Genomic DNA, 17,636 nt, shown 5'->3' with positions numbered 1-17,636 from the left:
TTGCTCTCTGGAGTCGATCTCAAGCATGTTCAATGCAATTGAGATCAGGAGAATTCAGGGTGATGGCAAATGAGGAATACCATGATTTTCTAGAGCTTCAACTACAGTGACACACCGGTGCGGAGTTGCATTATCATCAAGCAAAATAATCAAGAAGAAGCAAGTCTTGACCAATAGCGGCGTGAAAATGTGGAATAATATGTTGATGGCTTCGTCTTTACAAATCATACTGGGTATATTCCTGTTTAAAATTAGTAGATACATAAATAAATTCCTGGTCTGTTTGACTATCAACAGAAATTCCACCCCACAGTGTTACAGTACCTACTCTAAACGGACGAATTTCCTGGACATGTCGACGATTCCTCTGCACTAACGGATTGGTTCAAACACGTTCAAACACAAGCGACGACTATCAGAATACCTTCCATAGCGAGAAACAGATTTTCATTCTTCCTTCCAATTTAGATGTTTCAGAGCTCAAGCTAGCCTTTAGCGTCTGTGCTCAGCGGTGAACGGAACTCTTGTTAAAAGATCACTTGCTTGGTCTTAGATTGACCTCAGAGACCCTTCGACGTAGAGTTGCTACTGAAATCGCAGTTCTCGTCGCATAAAAACCTTCTATTCAGGATTCTACAAGTATCGAGTGGAACCTCCATTAGAGCTGAGAAGGCAATTTTTGGCAGAAAAAATTATATTCAAGTGCAAAGTCAAAAATTCATCACTTACTCAAAAGATCTCCACCCTAAATATTCAGGACCTTACAGGATCATACTGGTCTAATAGAAACTCACCTCCTTTATGTGAAGGATTTAGAAACTCAATAGACTTCTCCCCTACAACAGTTAAAGTCAACATAGATGTTTTATTGTTGAAAATTCAGGTAATTATACCTAGATATTCTGAATTAAGATATCTTAATAATGAAATAATCAATCAGCTATTAAACAAATATCTCAAATGTATACTGCTATTTACACAGATGCATCAAAAGATCCTTATGGCAGAGGTGCGGCGTTTATTGTCCCACTGCAAGTACAACGCAGATTTAAATTGAGTAGAAAAACATGCAATGTTACAGCAGAAGCGTTTGCTATTTTGAAAGCTATAGAATTTATAATAGAAAATAACATTTCATACTCTATAATTTTTTCCGATTCACTTTCGGTTTTAAATAGTTTACAATCACATTTACAAATCAACTCCGTATATAGTCATCCTTACATAGCCAAAATAAAAACTTTGCTCTCTCAAATGCAAAAAACTAGAAAATTTATTTTTGTGTGGGTGAAAGCACACTCAGGTAACACTGACAACAATGAACAAGTTGATAAAGCGGCTAAAGAAAGCATACAGTTGGGAAAAGATGTTACACCCTTATTAACATTAGATGAGAGAATAAATATTGCTAAGGATAATTTATATAAAAAATGGTCTAAACAATACAAACATTTTATTTTGACAACAGGCACAAGATATACATTGCTAGAACCCGATATTCGAAAAAATTACTGGTTTAAAATTACGATTATCCGAGAAGTTCCATAACAACCATATCTCGGATGAAATTTGGACATGCTTGCTATCCGGCACATTTATACAAAATAAAAATAATTGATAACAATCTTTGTGATATTTGCAATGAAACGGCGAACTTGGATCATATATTTTTTAATTGTAAGAAGTACACACATCAGTCGAACATTCTTACAAAAAATTTAAGAAGTTTAAACGTTTACGGTCCCTATAATGTTTTGTATCTTTTGGCACTGAGTGATAAACGTATTTTTGATTTTATTTTGTTTTTCCTATATGACTGTAAAATTAAGTTATAGAATGACTAGATTAGGCTTGTAACCTTAAATGTCTTTCCTTTGGTTGCCTATATGCCTGCCTTACCGTGTGGGGTGGGTATATGGGTAATCAATATTTATTAAGAGAAAAGAAAAACCCTTGGATGAGAAAAGTGTGACCCTTGTCCTTATCCCAAAATTTTTATTAAGATTAATTTAGCAAAAATTCACTTTGAAAATAAAATGTTTATTATATATATTCTTAACAAAAAGGTCGGTCAGACTTAGATAACCTTAACTTAGATTACTAATTAGATAGTTTAGATAAGATATATTATGTTTATATATGAGTCGTGTCATATCAAAATTAACAATCTCCAATTTTTATTAAAATTGAGATTTTCGTTCTCCCTTGCACTCTAGCTATTTCTTTATAGGATAAGTCGGAGTATTTTTGTCAAAATAGACAAAATCCCTGACAAATTTATATAATAAAACTGGCATTTGCTGCAAAGTTAACAATCTCCTTGGGGTATTCACAGCATAGTTGACAATATCCAATTCAACCAATGAACATCAAGATATCCATCACGTGACTTAACCACACTTCATGTTGATAATGTCATTTTAGTATGCTTGTAAACATACAAATGGTGGTTGTTTCGTGAAAAACACAATTAGAAAATTTGGTTTATTACAAAAAGTATTCAGTTTTGAGGAGTGGTATAACATATTTTGAATTATGGAACAATATCCTACTGAAACAAATCATGAAAATTCCAGACAAAGACCTTCAAATTCGAAGAATTGGAAAAGAACTTTGAAGAAAGAATCAAGGTATGTAGCCTACAATTTTGTTGTATATCTACACTATACAATATGTCGTTTAAGTTTAATTCCTAAATAATTTGTTTACTTTAAATAACAATAAATTATAATTTAAGTTGAATGTTAATCATTAATCCCCATCTTCACTCATAAACGAATATTTTAAATTATCTGGTGCATAGTCAACAATCTCCATATGCTATCACAACAAAATAAACAATCTCCAACGGTTGATATCAAAGTCAGCAATATCCATTATATTAATGCGATTTTCTTCTATATTAATGAGACTACAAGTTATTTACTCTTTTTATTATAGTTATGAATGTAACAGCTTTGTACCTGTAGAAATAAATGTTTTAAAATTTCAGATTTTTATGTCTAAATCGTTTTTATAAATTTGCTCAGATTGGTCTAGGTGGGAGATTGTCACTTTTGATATGATACGCCTCATATGTACTATTTACTTTGTTTCTGGCCGCATGGTCTAATCCTAAAGCCAATAAAAAAACGTATCGAGTGGCGTTCTTCGAGCTGATAGAGTAATGTAACGGTCCAGGACCTCGATTTTTGACCCTTCGCTTCGTTACCGATCATGATCATTCGCTATCTATACACTAAACAGGTACGAAGCGAATACGTTCGACAACGAAGCAAAGGGTCGAAAATCGAGGTCCTGGGTGAGCGTAGTAACTCTCGGCCTTCCAGTTCTTAACCGTTCCGCAGCATTTCCCGTTTCGTGGAAACATTGACTGGCCTAGAAACTATACTTTGCGATATATTAAATCTTTCACCTACATCCACTTGCCTAGCTACAGCCTGGATAATACCAATAGCCATATTTGCCTCTGGAATACTTAACTTCCATCTTTCCATACATATATGCTAAACAACTTCGAAATGATAAGTATTGTTTAGAATTATGTACTTCAGAGACAGACTGCACGCATGGTAATTGCCTTCTAAATTATTGTGACAAAAATGTACTGATAAATTTTTGTGAATAAAAGAAGGAATTAATGGTACCTAGCAGTCCAAGCTGTGGGTGAAAAATAGCTCGATTTCAGGATATAATTCAGGATTTTTTGAAACTTATCAGGTGTTGTAAAGGACGATGCCAGGAATAACTTCTACTAAAATGTAACCAAAAATTTTAGGAGCTTTTTTTATTTGTGACGTTTTTCATTTGTTAAATTTGCAATTTTTAAAGAGTTTTAATTTTGCAGCTTAGGATATTCATTTTAGGGGAAAACTTTTAAATAGAAAGTTGTAGTAAATTAACAAACCCACACTTTGAGCTATGGTAAGTTTAATTTCATTAATTTGTTATTGTAAAAACAGCGTGCGAAAGGTGCAAAATGGCCATTTTTGCAATTGCATTATTTATTGTAAAAAGAACTTGTTTAAATCTTTTAAGGCTTTAAAATAAAGATCTTTCAATTTCTAACATAAAAAAATTGTATAGACCGATTGGTAAACTGGTTGCTTAGATATTATAAATTGTTTATCCCGAGAGGTCAAACAAGAGGTCAAAAGCTATAACTTTTTGAAAAAAAAATCGTAGAAAGTTTATTCAGGATCCACTCTCCTTCTAAAGACTTATATTTTAATATTCTGATGTAAATAAATGCGTAAAATATTTTTTAACCTCTTATTTCGTGTTTGAAAATAAAGGGGCAAATTTCGTTATAAACATTTAGAACTGAAGCGGCCCCTATACATCCTATTAGTTTCTAACTTCAGATTATTGTTGCTGAAGACAAAACAAAGAGTCGAAACAAAATAAAAGTTTTCGACGACCAACTGAAGCGGAGATAATTGATTTTATTTTCTCAAATCGTAATGACTAAATTTATAACAATTAAAAAATGATTTCACAGCCATTGACTAAAGAAAGACTTATATTACCCTTATCAACTTATAGTAAGTACATTCTATTCATATAGTTCTAAGCAACAAAAGTTGCTTAGAATTAGTCAGTTTATCCATTTCCGGACTTATTTTGAATATATATTTTTTCACCCATCATAAAGGGTGAAACTCACCTCCAGGGTAAAAGCACACATCATCCCAATATCAATTTCTTTCTTTGACATGTTGTCTAGGTGTATACCAAATTTCATGTCAATCCAAGCAGTTTTTTAAAATTTGGAGCAAAAACCGTGATTCAATATACTATAAGTTGCTAAGAGCAACCGACACTATAAATCACAATCTTCTTCTTCTTCTTTTTTTGGCATCATAACCTTGGATGGGTCTTTGCCTGTCTGGCTATGTCCTTTTATTCAGATCTCTCTTGTGCCCTTCTCCTCCATTATCTTATATTCATGGTTTTAAGGTCGTCTTCCACGTCACCCAACCATCTTGTCCTGGGCCCTTCTTTTTTTAGCCTTCCTTTAGCCTTACTGGCTTCCACTGTAATCTTTGTCGTTTTCGTATCTTCTTGTCGCTGAGCATGTCCCAGCCATGACAACAAGGTCTTTGACTATTCACAAATCTTACAATATCGTACCCTTCATTCAGTTCATTATTCTCGTCGTTCCTCCTGATCCTCCATGTGCCGTCATCCTCTTGCACCGGACCATATACTTTTCTCAGTATCTTTCTCTCGAATGTCCTGAGTTGGGCTTTATCTTTTTTCGTCATATTACCCAGGTTTCACAACCATACGTTTCTACGGGTCTAATCAAGGTTCTGTAGATAGTCATTTTGGTTCTTTTGTCTAATAATTTCGATGTCATTAATCTTTTATTAACATAGCATGCACGATTTCCACTGGAAATACGTGCATTCATTTCATTACTTACGGAAATATAAATCACAATAGTAAAGAAAAATAAACCTCCAATCCACTTTAAAAATAATTTTTTTTTATAGGTATTTACATGTAATTTTCTCTTAAAATAATTTTTATTCTAAGATAGTATAAGTCTTTCTTTAGTGAATGACTGTGAAATAATTTCTTAATTGCTATAAATAAAGTCACTACGATTTAAGAAAACAAAAACAATTATCTCGGCTTCAGTTGGTCGTAGAAAATTCTTGTTTTGTTTTGTTTTAAATCTTCGTTTTGTCTTCAGCAACAATAATTTGCAAGTTAGAAACTCATAAGATCTATAGGGGCCGCTTCAGTTCTAAATGTTTATAAAGAAATTTGCCCCCTTATTTTCATACACGAAATAAGAGGTTGAAAAATGTTTTACGCATTTATTTACATCACAATATAAAAACATAAGTCTTAAGAAGCATAGTGGATCTTGGGTTAATTTTCTACGATTTTTTTTTCAAAAACTTCGATATTTGACCCTCCGGGATAAACAATTTATAATATCTAAGCAACAAGTTCACCAATCGGTCTATACAATTTTTTTATGTTTGGAATTGAAAGATCTTCATTTTAAAGTCTTAACAGATTTCGAAAAGTTATTTTTACAATAAATAATGCAATTGAAAAGAACGGTCATTTGTTTTGCAATAACAAATTAACGAAATTAAACTTGCCGTAGCTCAAATCGTAGGTTTTTTAATTTACTACAACTTTCTATTTAAAATTTTTTCTCTAAAATGAATATAAAATATAAGCTGCAAAATTAAAAATCTTTAAAAATTGCAAATTTAACAAATGAAAAACGTCATAAATAAAAAATCTCCTAAAATTTTTGGTTATTCCTGGCATCATCCTTTACAACACCTGATAGGTTTCAAAATTATCACACGTTTTTTCACCCACAGCCTGGGGTATATTATTTACTTCCATTTGATGTGAAAATAACCAAACTTTTTCGATAGCAAATGTTTTATTTGAATAAAACCAATATCCTTAACTTTTGATGAGCAGTTAAATTGATATGTTGTGTTGTATATTTTGTTTAGTTTTCTAGTTCTACATATTGAGGTTTTAGACATATATCATATAAGAATTCCATATTATCTCAACAAATAAAACTAACGTTTGTCAAAAGAAAAACAAATACAAGAATAGCAGGATCTTCTAAACATACAATCAGACAATTAACATACGAACAGGCGCAGAGATCAAGATTTATAAGCCAGTTATGTCAGGCCAGTTATGACATATTTTGGAAGTGTAGAAAGGCCAAGAGAAATATAATAGTGGTAACCTGAACATCCAATTAGACGGCATCTGATGATAATATAACAGGTGTATCTTCTTCTTCTTCTTTAGGTACCGTCTCCTCTAAGGAAGTTGGTAATCATCACGGCTATTTTCACTTTTGAGATTGCAGCTCTGAACAAGTCGACGGAACTGCAATTATACCACTTTTCTCATATTGTTGAGCCAGGAGATGCTTCTTCTTCCAATACTTCGTTTTCCCTGTATTTTTCCCTGCATTACAGTTTGTAGCAACACATATTTATCCCCTCTCATAACGTAGCCGAGATATTATAACTTTCTTATCTTAATCGTATTCATGATTTCCTTTTCCTTTTTCATCTTTCTGAGGACCTCAACATTTGTTATTCGGTCTACCCAATTTCTTTTTAATATTCTTCGGTAGGTCAACATCTCGAATGCTTTAAGTCGATCGCTTATTTCTTTCTTTAAGGTCCAGGCCTCCACCCCATACAGCAGCACCGAAAACACATATGAACGAAGAATTCTTATTTTGAGTTGCAAGCTAAGGTCTCTACTGCATAATATTTTTTTCATCTTGTTAAAAAATGTTGATCTAGCTTGTCCAAATCTCATTTTTATTTTTTCTATATACTCGTTATTTTCATTGATAATTGTACCAAGATATCTGTATTTTTGGCACCCCCCTTATGTTTAAAATGTCTTGCTGTTGTGTTTTGGAAATTGTCATAAATTTTAGTGTTAAGTGTTTTAGTATTTTAATAGTGTTAAGCGTTAGTCCGCTTTCCTCACTAGCAGTTACTGCATTATCTAAGAGGGCCTGTAGGTCTTGTATATTCTCTGTAATTATATAGTATCATCGGCATATCTGATATTGTTGATGGGTCTGCCGTTGACTTTTATTCCAGTTGTTACATCTTAGAGTGATTTTTTAATTATTTCTTTCGAATATAGATTTAACAATAGGGGGGAGAGTATGCAGCCTTGCCTTACGCCTCTTTTATCTCTACTTCCTCCGAAAGTTCTTTACCTACTCTGACTTTTGCTGTTTGGTTAAAGTAGAGGTGAGTTATTATTCTTAAGTCTTTTTTGTCAATGTGCTTATCTTTAAGCAATTGTATAAGACGGTTGTGTCGGACCTTATCGAACGCCTTATTGTAAACAATAAAACAAACATAGAGTGGTTGATTTACATCTATACATCTTTGCATCAGGACGTTAAATCCAAATAATGCCTCTCATGTAGGTACCATGGCATTCCTAAATCCAAATTGGGTTTCAATAATGGTGGGGTATATACACCAACAGGTGTATATAGGGTGAGGCAGATAACTGGCCTATTAGAAATATCTCGAGAACTAAAGATAAGAGAATCATGAAAATTGGAATACAGGGGATTTGAGGTATGAGCTATTTAATGAAAATATTTTCATCTCTTTGCAACTTCCGGTTATACCGGAAGTTGCTTATAAGTTCGTTTTTTTTAATGGGACACCCTGTATATTTTTACATTTTTGGATTCTCCTCAATATCTTCTTTCTTAAAATATGAGTTTTTGTAATATTATACAGGGTATTTTAAGAGATATTTACATTTTTTTATTAATTTCGTAGCAACATTCACACCCTGTAGAATTGTAATGGTGTGACATTAAAAACTGTGCTTACGTTCAAGTGATTTTTAATATAGTCTACTATTGTTAAGAATTATTAGTATAGCTAATTTTGAAATTTTAGTATACAGGGTTGGTCGAAACTCGGAATGAATATTTTCTGAGTTTTCTTAAATAGAACACCCTGTATTTTATTATTGTAATGAAATTATATTTCATGGTACTTTGTTATTTTATAAGTATTCCCTATACCTAACTGCTTTAATTTGTGAGTTATTGGTGATTCAAGCTAAACATTAATTGCAACAAAAAATACGTAAAATTTTATTAGGTTGGCCGTGAAAATATTCAATCACAAATAATTTTTCAGAAATAAATACATATTAATCCAGACTGGTCCTTAAAATTACCAATAATGGTTTAGCTATCAAAATACCTACGTAGTTAAGATTGTTGGTGCGATTAACAATTAAGCACAAATTAAAGCAGTTAGGTATAGGGAATGCTTAAAAAATAAAAAAGTACCACAAAATATAATTCCATTACAATACTAAAATACAGGGTGTTCCATTTAAGAAAACTCAGAAAATATTCATTCCGAGTTTCGACCAACCCTGTATACTAAAATTTCAAAATTAGCTATACTAATAATTCTTAACAATAGTAGACTATATTAAAAATCACTTGAACGTAAGCACAGTTTTTAATGTCAAACCATTACAATTCTACAGGGTGTGAATATTGCTACGAAATTAATAAAAAAATGTAAATATCTCTTAAAATACCCTGTATAATATTACAAAACCTCATATTTTAAGAAAGAATATATTGAGGAGAATCCAAAAATGTAAAAATATACAGGGTGTCCCATTTAAAAAAACGAAGTTATAAGCAACTCCCGGAAGTTGCAAAGAGATGAAAATATTTTCATTTAATAGATCATCCTTCAAAACCCCTTTATTCCAATTTTCATGATTCTGTTGCCTTTAGTTCTCGAGATTTTTTTAATAGGCCAGTTATCTGCCTCACCCTGTATACGAGTGTAAAACTGGGAAGATAAAGAAAGTATCAAATAGTATCGAAAAGTCTTTCTAATAAATAATATTAGTTCTTTTTAATATTAGACGTATTTCTCATAATTGATTACACAACCTCTGGTGGAAATCCCACTGACTAATAGAACGATGTGACAGGCTGATCCAAATGTTTACTAAACGAACTGTGTCCAATTTCAATTGCGATTGCGGAAGCAAACTAGATGTATTCAAGTTATCACCATTAGCATTGCTATCAGTTGCGTTCTATAGACGTATAGGTCTGGATACCGCTTATGAAAAAAAAGTTGATTAATAGCAAGCTGAAAATTTGATAATAGCTTAACGGTGTCTAGTCGGATAAACTTTGATATATGGGAACACTGGAACAGGGGCAGTTTTAATTGTGGAACAGGTTAAAAATTTGGAACGGTCAGACCACGAAAACGGCACATTTATTTTGTCCGACAGAACAGACTTAAACTTTCCGAACAGAGGTTAAACTCTCATGCAAAAATCAGAGTGCTATTTATCATCTGTCATAATTCCTGTCATTTGACATATTCTACATGTTCCACTCATTAAAACGCCCATTTGGTGATAAATAGCAGTCTGATTTGTGCATGAGAGTTAATATCTGTTCGGAGAGTTTAAATCTGTTCTGTCGGACAAAATACATGTGCCGTTTTCGTGGTCTGACCGTTCCAAATTTTTAACCTGTTCCACAATTAAAACTTCCCCTGTTCCAGTGTTCCCATATATCAAAGTTTGTCCGACTAGACACCCTTAAGCTATTAACTAATTTTCAGTTTGCTATTAATCAACTTCTTTTTCATACGCGGGATCCAGATCTAGTATTAAGTGTTGAATGATAGAACATACAAAAAACTAAGTTTAAAAAGCTACAGATCTACTGGTTGAATTGAACGACACAAATTGTTATTTTACCGTAATTAGGAAGCTAGTAGTGCTATAATTAAATTAGAATCTAGATTTAATTACATTGTCATGAAAACTCTAATTTCTAAAATTTTGTAAGAAAACAGTAATGCATCTTTTAAAGGTGAGCTACATTGCTTTGACATTAACTGTAAAAAAATATTTTATTATTGTCCTTGGATAGTTTGCTCAAGGGGAGAGTCTTTTTCATTTTAATCTTTACCGAAAAATGTTATTCTTGAATTGAAAAACCCATAAAATAAAATATAATTCAAATTTTTTAAAACCTACTTCAATATAGGATATTACACCGAGTGACAAAAAAAGGTAAAACGGGGAGACGTAGAATGTCATGGCTATACAACCTAAGAGACAGGTACATCACATGAACTTTTCATGCAGTCGTCTCTAAAGTCTGGATAGTTATAAAGATTATTGACTCTGTCGCGGAGATGTCACTTAAAAGAAGAATAAACATACGTTACGTATGTTTATTCTTCTGCGTAATGAATTTGAAGCATGTGGTATCTCTCTCCACGTGTAATATATCCGAGATATTCCAATTTTCTGCTTTTGATTGTATTTAACCCCCGTACATGCGACACTATACTATATACACACGAAATTTTCAAATGTCTAAATCTGACTGAATTGAAAATTGGGCCAAATAGTCCTGTCGCCAACGGGGTACAACGGCCTCCATTATTCAGATGGACTTATCCAAGTTTTTTTATGTATTTTGACACGTAGAACACAAATTTTTTGGGTAACAGTTGATCTGAATGTCGATAAGAATGTTATAAACAAAGAACTTGAGGAATTACATAACAGCGATTTTTGGCAAAACAAAACATTTTTTTGTATTTTTTGGGTGATTCCAGTGGCGGCTGGTCAGAGGATGCAAAGGATTCTTAGCCTCCCCATAAAGTTTTTACACACGTTACACTGTTTTGTTTACTTTGCTATTTTGCTTCGCACTGTTAAATACATCGAAAAAAGTTATTTGAACAAGTTGTTCCAAATATTTTTCTTACCACACATACCAAATTTCATGACAAAATTCGCACTTTTAGTTTTTTCATTATGTGTAGTCAGGGCCCTAAAATTGGTTGTCCCGAGGGTGGAGGCTACCGGCCGGCCAGGCTCACTTGCTAATGCTCCGCGCAGCAGCGTTTTTAGGAGACGGTGTTTCGCTAAACGATGCATATCGCTTAAGCACACGCTGCCCTGAGATTAAGCAAGGGCGGCTGACCTGCCAGCAACCTCCGCTCCAATTTTAGGATCTTGACTACAAATAATGAAAAATTAAAAGTGCGAATTTTGTCATGAAATTTGGTATGTGGTGTAAGTATAATATTTGCAACAACTTTTTCAAATAACTTTTTTCGAAATCTCTAACGCGAAGCCAACTATCGGAAATTCACGTTGTTTGTGGATTCGCAGTAGGCCGCGTTTAAAATTTAAATTTTAGTTGAGTAGCTTAATTAATGTGAATCTTCAACCGTATGATAGTGGAAAACTTCAAATCTGTATTTATTTTGATAGTCGGAATGTAGGGCTGTCTTTATCTTAATAATAAATAAATATAATATTAAATTTATTAAAATTATATTTATTTGTGTTGTATATTTAATTGTATTAAAACAAGTCTATTTTTTGTCACTTAATATTTTCCCAACTGGTTGCCTGCTCTTAATGTTTTGGCAACTGATGTGCGCTACAATTTTATTAAAACAAATGTATGAGCAAAATAACAATAAAATTACATGCATATCTACTTAAAACAGTGGCGTGCGGTGACATTTTCGGAAGAGGAAGCGATTCAATAAGGGTTTAACAAATATTTTCTTACGAGGGTCGAGATCAAAACATATACCTACTTAATAGGTGTATACCTAATGTATTACCTGTTAACTTATATCGACTAAAAACAAGAACTACAAAAAATTAGGTATAGTGTTTAACCCAGTCTGAGAGACATGCACACGCCTTGAGAATGAGATTCGGGTGATACAAATTCATTGAGGCAAGGAGGATTTACTCTTATAAGCGGGCGTCACTCCATCCCGCCCCAATGCTTCATACTTATCCACTTCCCCTCCGATGCGCTATATGGGCTCTCTATCAGCAAAGTGCTTATTATGTGGGAGTTCTGGATACAAGGACTCACAAACGAAATCCGACCCCGATCAATGCAGGTTAGTGACTCTAGTGACTTAGTATATCGTATATCTAGTGACTTATCATGGATCTGTACTGCTTGCTCAGAGTCGAGTCCATGCTCCAGGCTTGGTTTCTTTAAACTTAAAAAGAAGAGTTCTATTCAAAATTGTTTTATATTCCGATTTCGAATCACCTTCCATAACACACAACTTTCAACAATATGACACTTATTTACTTATACTTGAGTCCTATTCTCTTATCAACCAATGCAAATTTTTTGTCGATAACATCGTCGTAAAATTTTGGAATTTCTGATAATTGTTTAATAAAGGCACTCTTTTTCAATGGATAATAGGGCTAACTTGGAAAGTCTGTCTTCACTTGTAAAATTTATTGTAAAACTTTTGATGCGTTTTAATACTGAAAAACTTCGTTCAACTGATGCACTTGTAGCTGGGATAGTTAGTACCTACTCCTTAATTCACACAACTTGCCCACTTCACACAGACTGATTTAAACCAGTAGTATTCAAAAAATTCAACCGATTCCTAAGTATTTCTTTATCACTAATTTCAGGTGTTTTATAAATGACATTTAACTGAGAATGCAAAGCTAGATTATCAAAAAAAATCATAATTTAATCGTACTGAATTAAATAAGTACATACCTCTGTGGGATCAAATTGTCTTATACAAAATGCAATGTCACTTGACTTCGTCTGTAAAATGTCGTAGGTACTATAAAATATCAGTAACAGGAAAAATCTCAAAATGTCAAATAAAATATTAGTAAAAATATTAAGTAAAAAATTGAAATCGAGCCATTTGTACCTAAATACCTACCCCTTATAGCAGCAGTAACAGACTCCGCATCTCGTTTTCGAATCGGAAGCGGTCGGACGAGCGCTTCCAGGCGTATCAAAATTCGCGTGAAAGGAACATGACTAGCGAGTGAGGTTATTAAACCCTGACCAATTTTTGAACGTGACAAATGCATGACAAGCAGAGATTTTGAGATGCGCTTCCGTCAGGACCGGACTGAATCGTTGAATTGTGTGCTTATTTGAGACCGTTCGTTTGCGATCAAATTTTAATAATGTTTCAATGCCTATTAGTTACATAATAGATTACTTAGATTAGGGAAACATTGTTGATAATTAAATACTAATTAATAATATATGTATTTCTTATATGGAAGTATAGGGAAGCGGTGCTTCCCCCGCTTCCATGGACCGCACGCCTCTGACTTAAAAAGATGGAATTGTTAACAAATAAACGACACAAACATTGGTATTACACTTTTACAATTAGACTAACTATTTTTAAAATGATATGATATTATGAAATTATGAATTATGATGATATTATAAAATGTAAATAAAAAATGGTCAAACACAAATAGGGCCTTAAATTACATTTTTTGGATCATTTTTTTGCTAGGACAAATTTGTCTAGATATTTTATAGTTATAGCCTCCTCTATTATAAAAACCACGAGCCGCCACTGGTGATTCTGAGCAAAAAATGTTCTTACAAGTTTTTTCGTAGGATGCATAGTTTTCGAGATAAACGCGGTTGAACTTTCAAAAAATCGAAAAAGTGCAATTTTTCAACCCGAATAACTTTTGATTAAAAAATAAAATAGCAATTCTGCTTACTGCATTTGAAAGTTCAAGTCAAATACAACCGGTTTTCATTATTTGGATTGCTAAAAATAAATATTTTATTGTTAAACAAAGCTATAAACACATAGTGTTTCCCGTGCCCAATGCATGCATTTTAATGTATGTAATCTACGTAGAAATTGTCTGTATGTGCGCCTATTCGTTTGACTTCAAATGAGAAATGCATTAAAAACATCATTCAATCACTATGTGTTTATAGATTTGTTTAGTAATAAAAAAAAATAATTTTTAGCAATGAAAGTAATCAAAACCGATAGAACTCGACTTGAACTTTCAAATGCGGTAAGCAGAATTGCTATTTTACTTTTTAATCAAAAGTTATTCGGGTTCAAAAATTGCAATTTTTCGATTTTTTGAAAGTTTAACAGGGTTTCTGTCGAAAGCTATGCATCCTACGAAAAAACTTTTAAAAACATTTTTTGCTTAGAATGACCCAAAAAATACAAAAACATGTTTTGTTTTGCGAAAAATCGCTGTTATGTGACTCCTCAAGTTCTTTGTTTATAACAATCTTATCGACATCCGGATCAACTGTTATCCAAGAAATTCGTATTCTACGGGTCAAAATACATAAAAAAAACTTGGGTAAGTCCATCTGAATTAAGGAGGCCGTTGTACCCCCACTGGCGACAGGACTAAAATTCCATCTTAAAGTTTAGAAAAAAACTCCATCCACATGTCAACCATCCATTTTGGTCCAAGGGTGTGGATTTTATGGCCATTCCCATGGCCGAAAGGGGAAAATGTTTGTGGATATGTATGTATGGATGCATGTGTGTGGAAAAGTTAAACCGATCTGAATTTTTTTTTATTCTGTGTTTCAAGAGGGTATCAGGGCCGATTCAGAGCCGGTGTAGTTTGTGACTTTTGACCACCCATAAGCCAGGTATAGGACTGGGTAGGTACAGAGCGGCATATTTTTTGAAGGTATATAAAATATGTTAGGTTCAAAAAGAGACAGGAAAACCGCAAATACACCAAATCAATAGCGTTGAGTTAAGTTTTCAAATGGTGTCTAAGCTGTCAAGATCAGACATACACACGGCTCAGTATAGCCGAAAAACTGAAAAACTAAACTTTGAAAATTTTGGTTTTTCGACAATTAGGTACTCAAAAATTTCAACCTACGAATTGCGCCAATAAGTGCGCGTTTGTAGGAGGACTCTAGACGCGCCTAACGGTGGTGATCATCACAATCATTTCACCATCCAAAGATACCATTTATTTGTAGTAACTAGTGTGACCAACTCCAATTCAGTCGAATCCGGGACAAGGCTCAAAAAGAATACCTGAAAGAAATACCTTTTCAATGAAAATCGGGCCATTTTTTTTTCAGACGACGAAAATTAAAATACAGAAACGAAAAGTCCACCGTTTTACTTTTCGTAGAACTATGAAACCACGATATAAAATGCATGCGTTTTGGATGTGGTATTAGTATTACACTCTAGACATTTTTTTCGATCCACCTTTTTTTCGTGCCACCAATTCAATTTGATGTGAATTCTTTGAAGAATAACGTATTCAAAATTTCAAAATAGAATTTTACCAAAACATTGAAAATTCGGACGGCCCGGAAATCATGTCCGGGACGCCGGGACACGACTTCGTAATTCGGGTAATGTCCTGGATTTTTCGGACTAGTTGGTCACACTATGTATACCACATATTCGGGGAAAATTCCAATTTTTAAGTTATAGGCTTCATAAGTGTGATCAAATCTATTTCCTATGGTAAAAACGGTTGTTCAAGGTCAATAATTTCTGTAATACCTTCAGTTATCATACTTGACCTTGGATGCATCAGATACTATTTGTCAATACGTTTCAAACTCATGTTTAGTGATCAAAATCGGTTAAGCCGTTTCGAAGTTATCGAGCTCCAAAAGTATAATCCATTTAACAATTATTGCCGAAATAGTTTATGCAGTTGTAGTGGTTACGACGCTAAAGTTGATCGGGCAGTCCGAGTTCACTAACCTACCGGCGATCCCAATATTTTTTTCAATCTATTTCGAATAGAAAAAAATCTAGTGTAGGCTAGGCTGTCCATCCTACACTGGGTGGACACTAGATCATTGGGGAGATAATGGGAGAAAGACGACCATTTCTAACGCTTAACGTGTAATCGAGAAGCATTACATTCAACTTCATACATTTAATTTATAAATACCTTTGAAAAACTCCTGATATAAGAACAAAAAACTGCTACAAGCCGTAAAAATGAGTGGCTCACATAATATACCATCTACAAAAGAGGTGATATGAATATTACGTGGCGCAAAAATATGAGCCTCTCCCACTCCTTCCAGGAATCTGCACTTCAGCTATTCTTCGTATTGGGTGATTACCGTCTCGACGTTGAACATGACCAAACCATCTTAACCTATGCTCTCTCATGTTGGCATCAGTTGGTGCCACACCTAGACTTCCCCTAATATACTTATTTCTAATTTTATCCATCTTTGTCACTCCACTCATCCATCTAAGCATTCTCACTTCCGACACATGCATTCGTTGTTCCTCTTTATTTTTACTGCCCAACATTCAGTTCCGTACATCATAGCCGGTCTTAAGGCTGTTTTATAGAATTTTTCCTTCAGCTTCATTGGAATTTTTCTGTCACACAACACACCACTCGCTTCTTTCCACTTCATTCATCCAGCCCTAATTCTACTGCCTGCATTTCCATTTCTCCATTACTCTGTAATACCGATCCTAGGTACTTAAAACTATTGCTTTTCACTATCATTTCACCATCCAAAGATACCATTTTATTTGTAGTAACTCCATCTTTAAATGAACATTTCAAATACTCTGTTTTTGTCCTGCAAGTTTTGAAACCTTTTTCCTCCAGAGCTTGTCTCCACTGTTCCAGTTTTTGTTCTAAGTCTCTTTCACTATTTCCTATTAACACTACATCATCAGCATACATTAGGCACCATGGAATGCTATCCTGTAGTTTCGCTGTTATCTGGTCCAAAACTAATGCGAATAAAATAAGGACTAATCACCGAGCCTTGGTGCAATCCTACTTTCACCTAAAATTTATCAGTCTCTCCCACACCTGTCCTAACACTAGTCGTTACTCCCTCATACATTCTCTCACAATCATTACATATTCGCCAGGGACTTCTTTCTTATTGAGTGCCCACTCAATAAGAAATGCCCACTTCTCATAATATGATATCATATGCTTTTACGATCGCCTAGTCTGTCTGCAATTGAAAATGTCTGGGGACTGATAGATCGCAGGCTCTTCAATTTGCAACACCCTCCTCAGACTTAAGCAGCGCTTGCTCACGAAGTTACAGCAGCCTGAAATAAGATAATCCAACAGGATATCGATCACCTCATCTGAACGAAGCCCAGACCTGTCAATGAGTGCATAATAAATCATGGATTCAAAACACATTATTGAATCCGCTTCTGCAGTAAGTTGACGAATAATATTACTTTAAGAATAATTTAATAATTTTAAGATATAAT

The sequence above is a fragment of the Diabrotica virgifera genome, chromosome 1, assembly GCF_917563875.1.
Source record: "Diabrotica virgifera virgifera chromosome 1, PGI_DIABVI_V3a".
Taxonomy (NCBI): Eukaryota; Metazoa; Arthropoda; class Insecta; order Coleoptera; family Chrysomelidae; genus Diabrotica; species Diabrotica virgifera.
The sequence above is the reverse complement of the archived record's forward strand: the minus strand, read 5'-3'. Positions refer to the sequence as shown.